At 43.5% G+C, this 20,728-nt stretch overlaps 1 protein-coding gene across 2 annotated transcripts in view; it reads right to left on the bottom strand.

Annotated features, from left to right (window-relative positions):
- DAB2IP (DAB2 interacting protein) overlaps positions 1-20,605 on the bottom strand; it is a 411,471-nt gene extending 390,866 nt beyond the window's left edge. Inside the window, exons 1-2 of one of the 2 annotated variants that reach the window (XM_042854396.2) lie at positions 19,523-20,605; positions 18,978-19,052 (exon numbers count right to left, since the gene is read on the bottom strand). The gene's annotated coding sequence lies outside the window, so the exon portion shown is untranslated. The remainder of the gene's footprint in view (positions 1-18,977; positions 19,053-19,522) is intronic. The other variant, XM_065572093.1, reaches the window with a different exon arrangement.
- Between the last annotated feature and the right edge of the window lie 123 nt (positions 20,606-20,728).

Here is a 20,728-nt window from a genome sequence, read left to right as displayed (position 1 = left end):
CTGGCGGACCTCCCGCAGGCACACCGCTGAAGGCAGCCTGACTGCCGCCCCCACAGCGACCGGCAAGCCATCCCCTGCGGCTTGCTGTCCCAGGCACGCGCTTGGTGCGCTGGTGCCTGGAGCCGCCCCTGGAAGTTGCCATGATCACACAGTTTTTATTCCTACACATTGTAGATGACTGCCTCCATATGCACCTATCCTGTTCCCTAGCTGATTTGGTTGTCGGTAGCAGACATCAATTAGTACCCCATTTTGCACTTTATCTGTTAGGACAATGATACATAAGCATTCAACTCAGAAGAAAATGATCTTATCAGTGACTCAAACATGTAATGCCATTTCTGACATAGTGCTACCCACTCCCACTTTATCCTTCCTAAATAGATTAGGACCATTGATTTTAACATTCCAGTTGTACGAATCATCCCATCAGGTTTCAGTAATACCAACTAGATTGAATTTATGCTAATAAATGAGCAGTTCCAATTCCTCATTTGTTCCCAGACTCCTAACATTAGCATATAGACAATTTAGGGATTTCTTTGTTTCATGTTCTTTGGTTTTGGTCTCAACATCTCAATTTTGTGTTGACTGAGCGCTTATATCGTCCTTCTTTTTATCCTCCCTGCAATGGGGTCAGCACCCACATCTCACAAGCGCCCCTCTTCTGGTCGGTGGTTTCTTTAGCAGGTCTTCAGCTGTCTGGCTGAGTCAATCACACACACTGTCTGTAGATGGAACAAACAAACAAACTCCTTCTAGGGTATACAGTCTCTACTTTCTCACGAACCCTGGTATGGGGCAGTACCGCCAAGGCTTCCTCCCTGGAGACACTGCCTTCTATAACTGTCCAACAGGGCCCACTGCTGTACCCTCAGTTGGTGTGTCCTTTTCAGCAGCCTTCCCTGGGCTCAGTCTTTAAACCGACCAGCGGGGCCCATCACAGTACCCTTGCCTGGTCTGGCTAGGTTCTGGGCTCAGGCCTTGATTGGTCCCCTCAGCCAGCCAGAAGCTCCTTCTTAGCTCCACTGGTCTTCCGAAGCCCTCCCTGGACTAGTCTTGCCTGCGCTTGTCCACAGTCCCGCTGCTCCTCCAGCCAGTTCTTCCTCTTCCAGCTCCAGGCAGCAACTGACTGCTCTGCCTCTGCTGCACCATTTAATATGGAGCTTCTGGCCCCTGATCTGCTGCTTCCCCTGCAGCTGCTCTAGGCCCCCTGGAGGACTTTTCCTCTGCACTTTTCTGGGGGGTGGAAGGGTGAGGCAGGGCCATGAGGCCTCCATCAGGGGGCCTCCGGACCTAGTCCACCCCGTCACACTCCTCTTTTGTTATTAGTTTAACCCCCTCCTGACTACTCTAGCCAGCCTGTGCCCGAGGAGATTGGTCCCCTTTCTACTGAGGTGGGGGCCATCCAAACTATACAGATCCCTTTGAAGGTGGACCAATGTTCCACAAAGTCAACGCCCTCCACCTTACACCACTTACCTAGCCAGCAACTCACTTCCAGAATTTTCTGCCTTCTGTCTTCCTTTGCTCATGGGACAGGAAGGATCTCAGAGAGGATAGTCTTGCTTGGATAGTCTTTTTCAGCACACTTCCCTGAAGTCATCTACTATCTACCAGATAATCCTTGATGCAGTGTCATGGGTGCCAGTATGAATCACTAATGGATCCTTACCCATAGACTTCAGAAGCCTATCCAATCTTAGAGTGACATCTTGTGTCTTGGTTCTGGGAAGGCAGCACACCATTCTCTTGTCCACCTGTCCTGTTCTCAGCCTGTACCTTGCAGAATGTTCATTTATGAAACCTCACAACACTTCTGGGAAATACATGAGTATCGATACCCCTATCTGACAGATGGGTAAACCATGAATCCCATGAATTATTATTTTATAGCACCCAAGAGCATGAGCAAGTGGTGTGAAAACTTCCCACACAATGCACCTCAATCCTGGTGGCAACACTTCCTGCTACTAGAGTCCTTGGTCTTTCTTGACTAGAGCCTCCCAACTGTGCCACATGCTCTTAAGAAAAAGAAAAAAAAGAAAGAAAAATAGATCAGTATGCATTTGCCATGTGCATTTGCACTTGTGACTTGAACTTAGTTGTAAATCTGTATTTTCCCAGATTCATGGTAAAATGACCCTCATCCCAGTGCACTTGCTACCAGGACAAACCGCTCTGACTACCTGATGGAACTAGCTGGGGCTTCTCTTTTATGATATGGTAGTTGTCTTTTGAATTCCTGAATCATGTAGGTGTGGTGAAACAAAATACCCAGCTACATAGTTTGTGGATTGTTGGTTTTAAAGCCAGTCATATCCTGCTGGAGGAGATAGAAAGCTTTAAGTATCTTGCCCAGGGTCATATAGCAAGTCAGTAGCACCACTGGGGGTAGAAACCAAGAGCTCCCAGTTGCCTGCTTTTATCACCAGATTTCTCTTTTTATAAGGGTTCAAATGTATTCACTCAACAATAGCACCACTGGGATGATAAATATTTTTAATGCAGACAAAGCAAGGTTGTCTTTTTTTCGACGTATTGCACAGCTGCACTTTGGCACTTGTCTTTCTCTAATTCAAACTCTTAGGCATAAACAAAGATTTTCCTTTCCTTCACCACACCAGGCTTTGGAGCAGCTTATATAGAGCAGAGAGCAAGCTGATTATGAAATAGAATTCACCCAGAACCAGCTGAAAGAGGAAAATCAATATCGTTAACCTAATTATTGTGATTACACATCTTCAATAAAAGCCATAGGAGACAAATCATGATCACTCACATAACTTTTTTCTTTTTAACATTGGTTCCAACTGGGACTGCCAACGTTGCTGAGTCATTTAAAAAATGGAGACAAAAAGAGTAAGTTTGCACTATATGAGATACCGTTTCAAACAACATTGATTTCATGGCCTGGCTCTCTTGTTCTTCTGCCTCTGTCTGTTTTAAAGGGACAAGGCTAGACTGGTTCAGCCAGACTACAGCTCCAGACCTCACCACAAGCATTGCAATTAATTGGCATAACGAGAACTAGAAAAATGTCTTCTGCATATGAGCACGACAAACTGTACAGGTGGAGGAACCTCAAGGGGTTCCAGTCAATAGTTTGAGGCACACTTTTGCCCAACACAGACAAGAGAGACCTTAGAAACCAAGATATCTGCTCTCTGTTGACAAAGATCCCACAGAAGTTTTTTATGACAGCAAAGGTTAGCGGCAGTGACTTTTGCAAAAGCTCTCCTTGCTCCTTCCACACTGGTGGGTGTTGCGTCTCAGGTGAGGGGAGTCATTCCTGTGTGCATATAGTTTGTACAGTACAGTGCTTTTAAGATATGCTACTATTTCAAAGCCTAGAATGGACTGACTTGTATTTGAGAAGCATTGCTGGTAGCCACTAGATGGCATAGCTAAGTAGGAAAAGGAGCATTGCCTGCTCTGTAGATTTCTTTAGGGGGTCTAATTTTGAAGTGCTTGGTGTAGAATGATCCCTTAGAAACTCTGGTTTTACTCTCCCTGCAGCTTGTCTGGAGGGCATGGCCATCGTGTCTACAGTTTTCTCCTGTAATCCCATTTGGAAAATATTTAACTCAACAATTTGGACTGGAGGGACAGGGACAGCTAGAAATGTGTCACATGTGTGAGCCAGAGGCGCTTTGAGAGCAGCTGGTACAGTTTTATAAGGGATCTCATGAAAGCTTAATTGCAGTTATGTAATAGGAGGGCTTAGCTCACCTGGAGGTTGTTGGCACTGAGCTTTCAATTATAAAAGTCCAACTTTAGGAACTCTCAGAGAGCCAGTAAGGGTTTTGTCTAAACAAATGTGCACCCCAGAGGGATTTCATGTCGCAGAAGTTTTTTCAAGAGAAGTTTGGCAGAAAATGTTTTACCCTTGCAGAGTAAGTTATTTATGGCATAATAATTTTGATGTGTGTTAAATGTACATTCTATTTCTGGAAGAACCGTGACTTTCTGCATGAAAAAAAGCCTTCAGCATGGAATGGTCGGAGCCTTTGGACTGCCTGATTTACTCCACACTACACTGTCAATCTGTTCTTAACAGACCAGTAAGGGTCTGCTTGTGGCAAAGGTGCCACCCTGAAGACATGGTCACACTGCACACCACTGGTGGTGGCACATAGGGTAGCATACCAACATGCTGCAGTGAAAAGCAGGCTGTGTCCACACTGTGGTGTGCAGCTACACGTGGCAGTGAAAGGCTCTGGGAGGGGTGCAGTGTATTTATTCCACACACTACTGTAAGGACTGTGTACCACAGATATACCCTGAGAATGGACAGACCATGAAGTCCAGAAAACCAGAGCTGTGCAAAAAGAATTTTTGCTGGCAAAAGTAATAGCTGTTTTATTGTGTTCAGCAGGAACAGAAAATACAATTGCTGTTCTCATAAATAAGTAACCTAAATATCATCAGAGGCTAAGGAGACTGAGGGTATGGCTCCGTGCCTCTGCATAGGAGCCGGAGGGGGGACATGCCACTGCTTCTGGGAGCTGCAGGAGTGGCACCTGCGGACGGGGCAGTGCGCAGAGCCTCCTGGCCATGGCTCCACGTAGGAGCCGGAGGGGGGACATGGCCGCTGCTTCCGGGAGCTGCTTGAGGTAAGCACCACGCGGAGCCTGCATCCCTGAGCCCTCCCCCATGCCCCACCCCCTGCCCCAGCCCTGATCCTCCTCTGAAGCCCCCAGTCCCAGCCCAGAGCACCCTCCTGCACCCCAAACCCCTCATCCTCAGCCCCACCCAAGAGTCTGCACCCCCAGCCAGAGTCCTCAACCCCAGCCCCCTGCCCCAGCCCTGATCCCCCTTCCACCCTCCAAACCCTTTGGTCCCAGCCCAGAGCACCCTCCTGAACCCCAAAGCCCTCATCCTCAACCAGAGCCCTCACACACACACCCCGCACCCCAAACTCTTCAGCCCCACCCCAGAGCCTTCACCCTCCCATGCACACACACCAGCCCCCTGCCCCAGCTTGGAGCCCGCTCCCACACCCTGAACTCCTTATTTCTGGCCCCACCCTAGAGCCTGCACCCCCAGCCGGAGCCCTCACATCCTCCCACACCCCAACCCCCAATTTTGGGAGTATTCATGGCTCACCATAAAAATTTTATACCCAGATGTGGCCCTCGGGCCAAAAAGTTTGCCCACCCCTGTGCTAGAAGGTGCTAATAATGGATGCCATCCACCAGGTGCTTGACCCACAGGCAACAGCAGAGGTACTTGAAGCAGTGACTATGCTAAACAGATGGAGCGGCTTCCTGTTTTCCCCTTTTGGTTTTCCTCAATCACTGCTGTTCTGGCCACTGATGCCTAGAATATTCCCTGAAATGTTGGAACCAATTGGGTATGGCTTTTAAAAGCTATTGTGTTACATAGAGAGAAGGGGGTCAAACTGAATATAAAGCAAGCTTGTCCAAGAGTTAAAGGCCACAGTCTACCACCACAAGTAGCTTTCAAACATATGGTTTTGTTGACTCCCAATGGAAGATTACAGTATTGAGACTCCAATTACAAAACACTCACCACGCATATTACTAACCCCAGTAACCTAGGGATTTGCAGGCTATAATCCTCCTCCTCTCCTCCTCCTCTCTCTCTAAAGGACCACCCCATCTCATTGAAGCTGGGTTAGCTCTTTGGGGTAAGGGAATCGTCTCATTTGTCTGAAGAGTCTTTCATGCTTATGGGGCTGTATAGATCAGTATTTCAAAAATCTATATCAAAATGAATAAGCCTTTGCTCAAAGCTTCCCATTTGCATACATCACTTACTATACAGAAGGCATCTTCCATGTTTGGGTTAGGTATTACCTCCATTGTACAGAGGAAATAGCACAGAAAGCTGACGTAACAAGGTCACACCGTGAGTCAGTAGAAGAACTCAGACCTCCTGACTACTAGCACCACATGCTGCCCTGCCTAAAAAATCCCTGTAAAGAGCTCTGAGATCTTCAGCTGAAAGGAACAAAGTTATTCTCTTTGCCCAGCAAATAGGGTTCTCATTGGAGCCTGCTGTCTTAATGACAACACATCATTGTACTGCCCAACCTTGTGATTTGGGCAGAGTCAGAATTCAGGTCCCATTTAAAGCATGCAAAAAATCAGAGCACACTTCAGAGTGATCATAAGGTAACTTCTCCTCTATTCTTTGAAGTGTGGTTGTTTTAACCAGATCCCTGAATGTGGAGCAGGGGGTATCCAGGAGGGCAGGAGAGCCAGTAGTGGGGCTCTTCAGTGCCTAGATCTGGCATGAACTCCATGGATAAAGTAACCCTGGACTCTGGAGGCAGGACTTCTCTTCAGAAGCCGTAAGCTGTGGTATATACCTCGATAGCATTCATCACCATGTATTTTTGGACAGGTTTCCACGCCCAATTTAGGGCTTATGTCCCACCCTCCGTCCCCATTTCCATTGGTGTCGAGGTTTGGCACCATCAGCCATTTTGAAAAAAATATATATCTTTTTATGTTTGAATAGGGGGAATGTTGTGTGCTTGTGCTTCGATACATTTGGTTGCTTGTTTAGAGAAAAAGGTTGAAAGAAGAGAGTGGGAGAGCTTAAAGATTTAAAAAAGAAAGCTTTGGTAAGGTTTAGAGGAAAAAAGGAAAGAAAGATTGTTTGGTTAGGTTTAGTAAGGAGGGATTATTTTAAAGGCCTAGTTTGGCATGTTATTAAAGAATTGAAAGAGAGAACTTTAATAAATGGAGATTTTTGTTTTTAAAGGGATAGTTTGAAAGAATAGAAACAAGTTATTAAAAAAAAGAGAGATTTTTGGTGTGGTTTAGTAAGGAGAGATGATTTTAAAGGCCTAGTTTGGCATGTTATTAAAGAATAAAAAATTGAGATAATGTAAAAGGTGTATTAAATATAAGTGTAGGTTAAGAAAAGAGCATTTAAAAACATTAAATAATATTGAAAGATAGGTTAAAAAGAACACACATGGCAAAAAGAATTTACTAAAGTAGAGACTGTTTTAGTAAGCACATGGTAAAAAGTATAAAGGGAGGTTAATAGAAAAGCATTTAAACTATTAAATACAAGGATAGGTTAAGAAAAGAGCATTTTAAAAGAGTTAAAAGAAAAACATATAAAGATAGGTTAAAAGAGAGAACAGGGCAAGAAAAGGGAAAAGAAAGCCCCTCTGCAAAGGGCAAAGATAGACAGCACATGGTTGAGTCAGCGAGAGAGAGATCTTACCCTTCCAACTGTTCCTGGGGAAAGAGGCAACTTCCAAGGTTCACAGCCCCTCAAGCTAGTTATCTCCATCTTTGGAACGGACCAATCTGACGCTGTTCTACAGCTGCATCATAGAATACATTTTCCTGAACCAATCCTACAGCCCCAAGATTTTTAAACAAGAGCCATCTCCCTCCCCCACCCCTTAACTGCCTTATTCTTTTCTAAAAAAATCAGACCCCAAGCATCTTTCCCACCATGTATCCCTTTTACATAGGGGCTTTAATAAAGGTTAAAATGATATGCCCTTCATAACAAACAATTTTTAAAAGATTTCCCCTATGTTTTAGACTAACATTGGTCATTTTTTAGTAAGGACAATTTGAAGAAGCGTGCTTTTGCAGCAAAGCCACTGTCAGCAAAAACAGCCTTTGTAATGTAATAGTGGATCAGAGATAAGAAGGCTGCTTCTTCGCCGGCTTTTCAACAAATACAAGTGAAAGTTTTGTAAATAAAGGAATAAACACTTTAAAAGACAAACCTATATGAAGGCACATCCCTTTATTTAACATTTTTACAGGTGTGTTTCAATTAAAAAAAAAAGAGCATGCAGAAACACCCCAGAGTGAAAACCACAGAACCTTAGTAACAACTAGTTTATATTCCCCTTATTCTATAACCCAGTGGATCAGAGAGAAGTTTATTTTCCCCCAACACACACACACTTTTTAACAAATCCGTGCAAAAGTTATATTAAGCTTTCATTTTCTTAGGACTTTTAGATTTAAGTATGAATTTTTCTGTTGCATTATCAGAATGTCTGTTTTTAAATGTTCGCAAACAGTATGCTGAGACACAGGTACATGCATGCAATTTCCCCACTCAGATGTGGCCCTCGGGCCAAAAAGTTTGCCCACCCCTGTTCTAGGGGTGCAGTGTCTTCTAAGTTTCATATACGCATGCTCTGGCAGGGTTCTATGTAACTAGGCCTTGCATGTTGTACATAGTTGGTAAACACAGTTATTTCGATCTCACCATGCCTGTGTGGTTCCAGGCCATAAACTACAATGTTGGTCTGAAAAGGATTGTACCTGAGATAACATTTAGGGTGAGAAGTTAGTATTTGTAACTAGATCCTTAGTGTATTAAGTTAGCCTTGCATATTTTGATTTATTTTACTTAGTAACTTACCTTGTTCTGTCTGTTATTACTTGGAACCACTTAAATCTTACTTTTTATACTTAATAAAATCACTTTTGTTTATTAATTGAATCAGAGTAAGTGATTAATGCCTGGGGGAGCAAACAGCTGTGCATATCTCTCTATCAGTGTTATACAGGGCGGACAATTTATGAGGTTACCCTGTATAAGCTTTATACGGAGTAAAACAAATTTATTTGGGGTTTGGATCCCACTGGAAGCTGGGTGTCTGGGTGCTGGAGACAGGAGTACTTGCTAAGCCATTTTCAGTTTAGTCTGCAGCTTTGGGGGCATGGTTTAGACCATGGGTCTGTGTTGCAGCAGGTTAGCATATCTGGCTCAACAAGGCAGGGTTCTAAAGTCCCAAGCTGGCAGGGAAAATGGGCTCAGAGGTAATTTCAGCACATCAGGTGACAGTCCCAAGGGGGTCTCTGTGACCGAACCCATCACACTGTAGACCTGAGTTTTAATAAGAAGCATGGAGTGATGGGAAGCAGGAAACACCCTCAACACTGGCATTCTGGGACTGGATCTGTAACTGGGATGGGTATGTTGGAGATAATATTGCATTTTGTATATAGTATTAGATCTGGCTATATGAATTTAAGGGCTTAAAATTATCTTCTAACAGTTACTGAATTTAGGTTGCTTTCCTAAAATACAAATTGGCAATGATTTTTTCAATGATTTGCTTTATTTTGTTGTAAATCTTGAATGTTAATAAATATCCTTATTTTATCAAAAATTGTTAGTTTGGTTATTATGTATTTCTGTTAAAAGGTGTTTTGGAGGTGGATGGTGACCTGTACGACCAATTACCTGTAAACTATCACCTGATGGCTGTCTGTCCTATGTGCCATGAGTTTTTGGGTCACAGTCCATTTCTGACTTGACCAGGTGATCACACCACAAGACTCTCTATCACAATTGATACCCTTACTGGCAATCTCATGGCAGAGGGAACAAAATGTAATAGTCATGGAGACTGAACTACTCTGTCATGCCTAAAAGTGGTCACTCTAGGGCAAGGTTGAAGCACTTTGGCAGTAAGTGATGTAGGGAAACTTGCACTGCTATGGCCTATGCTATAGCTGTTCTCTGGACATCCTTTGAAAAGATGTTATAATATGGCACCTTTAGCCAGCATCAAATTCAGTTTTTTAAGAAAATTAAAATAAACAGGCACTGGTGACTGGTCCTGTTTAACCTGCCATCTTATGGGAAATGGCAGAGGAATATTTATTGCATTACACAACAGTACCATCTAGCTGTCAGTCTGGAAAAGTACACAACATTCGCTGGAGATTCCCAAGGCCCAATCAATCTCTGTGCATCTTGGGAATTAATTCTGCACCAAAAGCACACAGACATGTTTAAAAGAATCCTAGTGTTCCCCCTCTATGCAGATAAGTACTGCACCCAGTGAGAAAATTTTACAGTATTCGATATTATATGCAATGCAAAATGGATGTCAGTACAGTGCTTTGAAATAGCCCGTCCTGCACTGTTAACATGCATCATTGTTTATGGCATCCATAAGGTGACCAGATAGCAAGAATGAAAAATCAGGACAGGGGCTGGGGGGGGGGGAGGGTAACAGACAAAGCCCCAAATATCAGGACTGTCCCTATAAAATCAGGACATTTGGTTACCTAGATCCACGGCCGAAGGCCTCTGTTGAAACACTCAGAAAATGTACTATGTAAATGACAGGCTTTCATTGCTCAACCTATATCATAGCAATGGGTCAATGCCATCCAGTGTGATTTCAGGTGTGTGTTACTGTGAATTGTCTTAGTCTTTGAAAATGCCATTAATGAAAAAAATAAGCTTTGTATAAATACAAGGTCATAATTAAACCTTGCTAGCATTGGAGTCTTAAGCTTGGGCTACATTAGAAAGTTAGCTTGACCTAAGTCAATTTGTTTTGACATAATTTTGCATGCATCCACACCTAAATTTGTCTCCTGCTGAAATATCAGCCCATTTAATTGATGCAATAACACCACCTCCCCAAATGACGCAGAGCCAAAGTCAATTTACTTCCATCGATGTTGTGCTACTGTAGGCACCGCATTACCTCTGTTGACCATAGCAATCCTGCAGCTATCTGATAATACCCCTGCCCCCGAGACAGGGGTCACTCCAGTAATAATTTTGACCTCTGCTGCCCAGGGGTCATACATACCAGGTGCCTGCCTGACCTTTCAAAGACTCGGTGTGATTTTGAAATGTTTTTTCCTGGTTGCTCACGTTGGTGAGCATATCTACTAACACACCTTTGCTAGCATCCACCATGTCAGCTCCATGCACACAAAGCTACCAGACACATTCCTGTCTGGACATCATGGCTCTCCTCCACCCATAGGGAGAAGAGGCTGTGCAAGCCCAGCTAAGGAGCAGCTGAAGGTTAGAGACATCTATGTGCCATGACAGGGATATGAGCAGCAATGCTGGGTGAAGGCCAAGGAACTTCATCAGGCATATCAGGGGGTGAGTGAGGGCAGCAAGCCTTAGGGCTGCCACAGTCTTGCCACTTCAATAACATGCATGTCATAGTTGGGGACCCCACCAGCACTCTGAATGTGACTGCAGACACTTTGTGAGAGCTGGGCATAGTGAGCTGATGGAGGAGGGGGAACCAGAAGGGTGGATAAACCATGTGATGATCCAGGAATCACCCAACTCCGCCAGCGACAAGCCAGTCCAACCAGTCAAGCCTGGATGAGCCCAGTGATGAAGGAGAAAGGAGCTCAGGTAAGTGTATAGATACTGTATTCTTTAAAAGCATCTCTATTTCCCTTTTTGGTAACTAAAACCTCCATTCCCTCCTGCCCTTCTTCCCAAATTTAAAAATGGCATCCATCCCATCCATCATGTTTAGAGAACAAAAGCTTTTACTTTTGATTCCTCACTTTACTTTTTAAACAAGCACTGGGAACACAGTTAAAGTTAATAATTTGGAATGAATGTAGTTACCACTTCAAGCAACTACTACATGTTAGGAAACACTAATCTTGAATTTATATCAGTCTAATTTACACAGTCCACAACAGATCACTATCCTGTGCTCGGTTAGAGCCAGAAGAAATAGCCCTGGGTGTGTGGCTGTTTGAATTCAAAAGACAGACTGTCCACCACATTTCTGCATGTTGCCCCAGTAGCCTTTGCCTCAGAAAAATTACATAATACACAATGTGCAGCAATAATGATAGGAACGTTTGTCTCGCTGAGATCCAGTCTAGCCATCAAACATCACCAGTGACCTTCTAATCTACCAAAAGCATATTCAACAGTTATCCTGCACCTGCTTAGTTGGTAGATGATTATTCCTTGGCTTGGGAGTAAGGGGTAGGCTGGGTCCCCCAGAATCACCATTGGCATTTCAACATTGCCACTGTTAATGTGCCAGTCAGGGAAGATTGTCCCTGCTTGCAGCTTTTAAAAAAGTCCTGTATTCTTGAAGATGCAAGCACCATGCAACTTCCCTGATCAGCCCACACTGATATCTGTGATGCGTCCCCAGTGATCCACCAGTGCTTGAATAATCATGGAAAAGTACCTCTTTCTGTTGATGTACTCATTGGCAAGGGATGAAGGTGTCAAAGTAGGAATCTGCATCCTATAGATTTCTTGAAATCTATCTACTATTCTTGCACGTTGCTGAGAGTCACAGTCTCTGTACAACTTAATATACTTGATGGCCTTTGCACGCTTTGATGACAACAGCCTCCACTGTGGATTTTCCAACTCTGAATTGATTCCCCACTGATCAATAGCAATTTGGCATTGCAAGATTCCAGACTATGATCTCTACTTACTTTTCCACTATCAATGCAGCTTGCATTCCAGTGTCAATGCACTGGAGAGCTATGGCAAGCTTGGCACGCAAATCCAGGAATGTGCCTTTTGCATCTGAAAGTTCTGCAGCCACTGCTTGTCATTCCAAACCATCGCATTACGATGTGATCCCACCAGTGAGGGCCCAGAAGCACCAATTCACCATGTTGAATTGCTTAATGAATGCCAGCAACAAGCTGACATTTTGATTCACTGTGTCCATTATCCATTCCTTGTGCTCAGGCATCCCATTTTCATCACTGCATCACCAGTTGTAGCACAAGTTTTTGAGGTTCTGTAGATGCAGGAGAATCTTTCATCTTGTATCAGCAACGGTCATGAGAATTGTGCTGAGCTGTGCAGGGTCTGTGCTTCTGACAGAGAGATACCAGAGACAGAGAAGCAGCATGTGGGATTGTGCAAATTTTTAAAAGTGTGAAAATGGAGATGGAACAAGCATTATGGGATGGAGAAAGTGGGACTGTGGGAATTGATTCTAGTTCCTAGAAACCTCTGTGCAAATTGCTGTTATTTCACAAAGTACATGAAAGTGACCCACAAGACATTGTGCTGGATGGTGGCACAGGGCATACTGGGATACTTAACGATGGTGCACTGCATCTTCTGTCAACAACTACTCCTGGGTCAGGACACACAGGACTGACGCAAACAGCCATGTGCAATATACAAAAGTCAGCAGCATCTTAATCCCCTTTAAAAGGATTAAATTAAGGTGAACAAAAGCCACTTTACTTCTGAAGGAGAAAGCCCCCACAGGGATTTAATGCATTTTAAGTTCACACCTACAGTTAGTTCATCTTAACTTTCCTGAGTGTCCCCATGCAGACACGCTCAAGAACAAATTTCCCTACATTTGGCTAATACCATAAAACTTACAAAAAGATCAGAGTTCAAAAAGATGTTGTGATCCTGTCAAAGGAAAATGCAGGGGGCCATTGCTTAGACTTAGAGGCTAAGTTATAGATGATGTACACTATATATAAAATTTGAAGATCAATTAATCCTACCAGACTAACTTACTGGTTTTATGTACTGCCATTTGCAAATCATAAAATATTTGGAGTACTGAAGAATCCCGTTTATCCAATTATTGGGACCAGGGCCAGATTGGATAATCAAAAATTCAGATAAACTGGAGAATGGGAAAGTGCGAAGCTGCAGTGCCATCTAGTGGCCATAGACGAGATTGCCCCCTTCTGGACCTGCGTGCGCTGGTTGTTCTGTTAATAGAGAGAGACAGATAATGGAGGGTCGAATAAACGGGGTGCTACTTTATATAGGGCACTCATATTATGTGTCTTGCAACAATATACAATCAAAATAAAAAATACTACCCACATTGAATTGCATCCCTCCTTAAAGATCCTTTTTATTAGCCTTCCACCACTGTTTCCTACATACTGTAATGATTACATATTAACATAAAGTAAGAAGGCAGTCACATGATCTTTTGCTTTTGTAACCTTTGTCCTTCCCAAGCCGTCCCACCCTTTGTTTGTGTCCCTTTTTGTACACTAAGGGTATGTCTGACCCTCCATTATCTGTGGCTCGTTCATGCCAGATGGCTTGGGCTAAGGGGCTGTTTAATTGTGGGTTCAGGCACAGGCTGCAGCCCAAGTTCTGGGACCCTTCCACCTCGCAGGGTCCTACAGGCCGGGCTCCAGCCTGAGCCCCAATGTCTACACTGTAATTAAACAGCTCCTTAGCTCAAGTCTGAGTCAGCTGGCATGGGCCAGCTGCAGTTTTAATTGCATGTAGACATACCCTAACAGATTGTACACTTCCTGGGGAACCTTGCTTTTTTATACTGAGCTATAAACCATCACACACGTACAGTGCTACAGAAACACCTTATTACATATATAGGTATTGTTATTGAGTGATATTGCAAATGTTAAATACATCCATTTCATGTATTAAAACTCTTCTGCCTTTACTCTGTATGCCCCAAATCATGCAAACTCTTAGTGATGATGGAGGCGGTGGGGGGCAGAGAAGGGTTCATGATGAGAGTGGGATGAAATGTTGATATAGCTCAGTGGTTTGAGCATTGGCCTGCTAAACCCAGGATTATGAGCTCAATCCTTGAGTGGGCCATTTAGGGAACTGGGGTAAAAAATCTGTCTGGGGATTAGTCCTGCTTTGAGCAGGGCCATTCCAACCCTATTTTTTTTTTTAAATGGGGGGAGGGATAGCTCAGTGGTTTGAGCAGTGGCCTGCTAAACCCAGGGTTGTGAGTTCAATCCTTGAGGGGGCCATTTTGGGATCAGGAGCAAAAAGAAAAAAGCTTGGTCCTGCTAGTGAAGGCAGCGGACTGGACTCGATCATCTTTCAAGGTCCCTTCCAGTTCTATGAGATAGGTATATTTATTACAAAATGTTCAACAGTGACAGTATCATCATGCTCTTTCTTACAAGGCATGGTCTTGAGATACAGAATCCACATAAAAACCTTGTAATGACCCAAGGTTGACAAGAGTGCCTGCTGGTTGACGAGAGTGCTGCTGTGCAAAAAGCACTACTTCTGAAATGCAGCTGTAACTGAGATGAGACCCGATACCACTACAGTATAATAATAGCAGCAACCCTATGCTATAGTTTAGGGACACACAAAGAAGAATACTATTTCTAATCAAAGTAACAGGAATTTCAGCAAGAAGATTGCACACCAGAGCCAACACCTCTGAACTAGCAAAAAGAGCCATGGGATCTTTAATGTCCACAAGAATTCAGAATTTGTATTATGCCACATCCAGGTCAAAAGTGCCAATTAACTCTATGCTTAGCACTGGTTCATTCCTTACTCAGAAAGGACAAACATCATCTGTGCCAGATAGCAAGTCTTTTAGGTGAACACTGGAAGTGAAAAGCTTTCACTAACGCTCTTGTAAATCAACTCCCATAATATTGTATTTGTTTAGACCTGAGTTTTCTGGGTTGACATTGATAGTAGTAACAGCTGTAATAAACTCACTTGAAGCTTAGCAATTCCAGGAATACCTGCCCCATAAAGGCTTCCCCCACATCATACAAATGGGCTTCTGGATATCAGTGAGTGAAGAGTAGTAACATTGGTGGCCAAATCCAATACTCTATAATAATAATATTAACCAAGGGGAGCTTCCTTCTCATACCCCTGTCTTCCATGAATTTCAGATTTTTAAAAAGACCATTTTTTCCAGTCTCAGAGCTGTTAAGTATGTTAGGATTATTTAAATGTAGATGGTGCAGGTAGCAATGCCTATAGTTAAGGTTGCTCAAAACTTTGCAGAAGACCCTCTTTTCAGTTGCCAAACTTTAACCATTTAAGCTGATATTTCCATGTCAGAGGGCTGCTTTGGAGTGAATTGTTTTGGAAAATTTCAGCAAAAACTGTTCAGCTGCTTCTCAGACTGAGATTAAGGAAAAATACATTGTTTTGCCATGTTAAAAAATTCTTACAACCATTTTGTTGAAAAATTCTAGTGCCCCCATGACTGGAAATTTACCATAGTGACAGGGGTGTGCCTTTTGTTGCCTCCATGAAAATCTACACAAATGTGACTAAGTTATGAGTCTCTGAAAATTTCAGTTCACACATGCTCAGAGATATGCTAGAGTTTAGCAGCCAAATTCTCTGAGCATTCTGTCTGAACTGAACATGCTTAACGCTTCACATTGCTGTGTGTGACTGGACTGAGTATGCTCCATTCTGGGGCTGCCGGGAGGCAGAACATGACTTTCCTTGCAATTGCTCCTCCAGCTATGACACTGGGTACTGGAAATGCAGCAGGGAGACTGACTCTCTGGTGGCCTCAAAGTCCCCTCCTTTCCCCGCTGTCCCCCCCCCCCCCCCCGTGGCACCCAGGCAGCACAAAGGAAAAGGATGATGCACTCTTACAGTGCCCAGACAGCATCTAGGACTCGAAAGCAGCCTTACTGGAATGCATAGGAGTGAGCAGGGCCGGCGCTTCCATTTAGGGTGCCAGGATTTTGGGGGGTGGCAATTCGGCGGCGGGGGGGTCCTTCCGCGCTCCGGGTCTGCAGTGGCAATTCTGTGGCAGGTCCTTCACTCACTCCGGGACCCGCCGCCGAAGTGCCCCGAAGACCGGGAGCACGGAAGGACCCCCCCCCGGCCTCAGAATTGATGACGACGACCAGGAGCGCGGAAGGACCCCCGCCTAGGGCGCCAAAAACCCTGGCGCTGCTCCTGGGAGTGAAGTTAGAGAGGGATCTGAAGCCAGAGGGTGGATAATAGGAGATGGGAGAAAGGGACAAGAGCCACGGGTGAGGGAATAGATAGGAATGGCGGGAGGGGAAGGAAGCTGGGTGGACTTGTTGATTTTCAGGGTATTCTGCCAATTGTTTTGATTTTGGGGAGATTGTTGAATGCTTTAGTTCACACAGTCAGATTTTAATACTAATTAATATGTCCTTAAAACATATATACTTAGAGAACATGATAGATTCTTTTTAAAATTGAAAATTTTATATTTGTAATAATCAGTTTTAGAGAAAACAATTCCTACTTACAAACATCAGCAGCCTTCTTCAAATGAAGCTAAGGAGAAAGGATAAATGGAAAGAAAGACCTATGTATAGATAGATGGAAGTAGCTGGACATGTTTATTATTGCATGCCTCTCTTAAGTATGATATGTTTAGGAAGGATGAAAAAAACATGATATTTGACTAATATGATAACATAAATCACCGCTACACAGTTTAAAGAAAAAACATATACACACAAACAAACTATTGATTAGACTGGTTAACTTTCTAGCAATTACATGGATGTAGTGCATGGTAGGGGACACTCGATGGCAGCAATCATCCACAGAACAATACCTTTGTGTTCATCCCCAAGTTTTTCCATCACCAATGAGTACCACTGAAGTCAATGGCAAAATTCCCATGGACTTTAACAGGAACAGGATGAGATCCTCTTTAAGAAATCAGATAAAAGGCTTTCTACTCTAAAATTCTTGAGCAAAATGCTGAAATAAATATGTATTAGTTTGTAGCTAAATGCATGAGATGTTAGTGAAACTCCATACAACAGCTTGATACTTTAGTGTTCATGAAGTGATTTTTTTAGCTTTACTAAGGTGAAAATGCCCAAGTCTTAACTACTGATATTGATTTTAAGAGGGGCTAGCAGTTATCTGCTTACTATTCATTGGTTTACTTTAGACCAAGTTTCAGCATCAGCTCACAGTATTTATTCCTTGTATTTCAGGGGCATCCTCCTTTACCTCTTAACCTACTGAGATTACCGTTAGGAGTTGTCCTTATCACTGGACAACACTTTCAGCTCAATGATCCCCCTATAGCAGAGATAGCTCTATTTTCTCAGAAGAGATCAGCACTGACAACTTGTCAGAAGTCCAAGGCACTGCACTTAATTTGTACAAACAAAATAGAGAAGACTGCAGTCTCCTTCATCTGGTGGTGTAGCCTCTTGATACTAAATACCTCAATATGCAGTACTCCAGTCTGCTGTAAGATCTGTTCTGATCAAGATGCAGTAATGTATGTTGGGACTTCTGGTCTCCATATTAATGATGAACACAGTCATAGAACTCTCTGCCCTAAACTGTCAGGCATCTGACTATCTTGTGTTGATATCCTGCTGTAGCTGCTCTCCGGATAAAGAGACATACAGTTTCCAAGATTGTTTGACTAACATCTTTTGCAAGAAGAACTACAGGTAAATTTACACAACAGTAAAATGAAAAACAAAGCTAGAAGCACTACCAGATTGAGAACCTCCCTAGGTGACAACACCTATGAACATATTAATTCCAGCTCTCCACAGATAATATTCTTAAGCATATTCATAGTGGTGGTCAGAAAAGGGAGATTTGAAAAAGTTTATCAGGACTCAAGGACCATAAAATAGATTTGGTCTTTGTTTTCATTTATCCCTGATTTATTCTGAGAATTTTTTGCTACTTAGAGCTAGTCTGGAATCTGCTAGCAAAGTGATGCAATTAGAAATTCATGCCAATTGATGATGAGAAGGGCTGTTTATCAGGCGTCTTAGGCCCAGTGGGAAAGAGTTTTACATTATGCTCTTGCACTGATGCTGTTCATATCATCTTGGGATTCACTTGCTTCTGAAATAAGGTTGCAGTGGACAAAAAAATCTTTCATTTTAACTAAAAAAGAATGTAATTTCCCTTGCCCATAATATAGAGAAGAAGCTTACATATCACTTACCATGCATTTGTTGTACTTAGCTACAAATCGCTCTACATAAACAGGAAACTCTAGTCCCCATGGCTTTATTAATCACATAATGGAACGCAAAAGCCAGGGCATTTCCAAGGGAAGATTCAAACAAAGAGGAATTATTATATATTATAATTCACATTAAGCTTTTAAATTACACTAGTAATACCTAGCTACTATATAGCACTGTTCATCCATATATCTCAAAATACTTTCCAAAGAAGCTAAATATCATTATCTCAGTTTTGCAGATTGAGAAAATGAAACAAAGTTACCCAGTAAGCTAGTGATTATAAGCTGTAAATATAATGATGCCCCACAATAAATATATGTGTATGTTCGTTCCCCACTTTCATAGCTGTGGAAAACATTTATTCCCCATAATCCAAGAGTGATTAAAGAATAGTCACAGGTCACATATAGCCCTCTAATGCCAGGACTTAGCCTTGAAATGTTTACAGGTGTGACACCTTGCACAGCAACGTTGCTACAGTGCAGCAGCTGAGTATGTAATTACCTGCTTCTATGGCTCTATTGTTGTTACCATGGAAGGAATCTCATAGGAAAGCTGCAAAGATCATGGCTCTGTTTTCTGCCAAAAAAAAAAGGGGGAGGGGAGGAATATAGAATCAGCACTTTACTAGGCTAAGCAAGCAGTGTCTCCAGCAGCATCTCAGTAAGAGAGAGAAGCAGCAAGAGCCCCATGGGCCACTTAAGGCCAAGACCCTATAGGTGGAATTTTCAAAAGTGCTCAAGCTGCCTTAACTCTCCTCCCATTTAAGAAAATGGTAAACTCTTTTTCCCTCCCTGCACCCGTCCGCTGACTTCAACAGGAACAGTGTTACAATGCTGAGCCCTTTTTTTTGAAAATCCTATCCTAAATGGCCATGCACTCTAGGTTAAAGAGAGACTGAATGACCTAGAGCACACTCCCAGTCCCCACTGAAACACCTTACTTCTAGCAATATCTCCCCTGAGCCCATTTATCCCTCCACTGGAAACAACATTTACTATTAAACACCCAGAAATTTTCATATTCAAACAAACTAGAGGGTCACTTACCTTCCCAGGGAATTTCACAGCCTGTTTGCTTCCAGTGCTCTCATATTTTCTTTGGATTGGTTGGTTTCTTCTCTTCCTTTCTTTTCTTTTCACCTCATGTTCATGTCCCTGATTCTGCTCCTCTCACATACTTAAGCTTACACCCTGTCCAATTTATCTCACTTTTTTCACCGCTCATCAAGGGGGCTCTGCTGTTGTCACTGCACTTTCTTAAGAATCTCTCCTCTTCTTATGGCCCAGTGCCCATATGCCTCTCCTCTTCCCTTCCTCTTAAGGCCCATTTCCCAACTGCCTCATCTGTGTCAGCGCCTTACCATGCCCTATGGTCCTTCAGCCCATTTCCCAGATAACTCACCAGCTGTCACCTCCCCCATCACATCCGAGGGCCCCTTTGCCCAATTCCCACCCAGGGAATCGTAACCACCACAGAACATTCTGGCCTGAACAATTCCATCCCTTCACACGTCACAGGGCCAATGGTCACCCCAAGTGCACTGCCCGCAGTGTGAACAGTAAGAGGGGGTATTCATCTACCCTCACATCTCAATAGCAAAATGATTCTTTCTGGCTGCTCCCTGCAAACCTGACTCAGCCCTGCCCTCCCTTCCATCCTGCACTGGGCACCAACAGTGACTATCCAACACGAAAAGTGAAAAGCAGAAGAGATAACTTTTAACAGACATGGCTTCAAACCCAACCCCAGAGCCCCCAGGAGATGCCTCTCATATCCCTGACACCCCCATATTCCGGTGACCCATATCTCTGCCCCAATATCCCTGACACCCCCATAACCCTGTGTCTTGTCAGTCTCCACCTATACATGCCTCCCATATCGCGGTATCTGTCTCCCCATGTCCCTGCCCCTCATATCTCAGTATCTGTCACCTCATATACCTGACACCCCATACCCCGGTATCTGTCTCCCCGTATTCCTGCCCCTCATATCCCTGTATCTGTCACCTCATATCCCTGACATGCCATATCCCGGTATCTGTCTCCCCATAACCCTGCCCCTCATATCCTGTATCTGTCTCCCCATATCCCTGACACCCCATATCGCAGTATCTGTCTCCCCATATCCCTGACACCCCATATTGCAGTATCTGTCTCCCCATATCCCTGACCCTCATATCCTGTATCTGTCTCCCCATATCCCCGCCTCCTATTGCCCCCCATCCCTGACACCCCATGTCCCCCTCCCCATAT

This window comes from Chrysemys picta, chromosome 18, assembly GCF_011386835.1.
Source record: "Chrysemys picta bellii isolate R12L10 chromosome 18, ASM1138683v2, whole genome shotgun sequence".
NCBI classification, from domain to species: Eukaryota; Metazoa; Chordata; order Testudines; family Emydidae; genus Chrysemys; species Chrysemys picta.
This window is presented reverse-complemented; position numbering and strand designations above follow the sequence as displayed.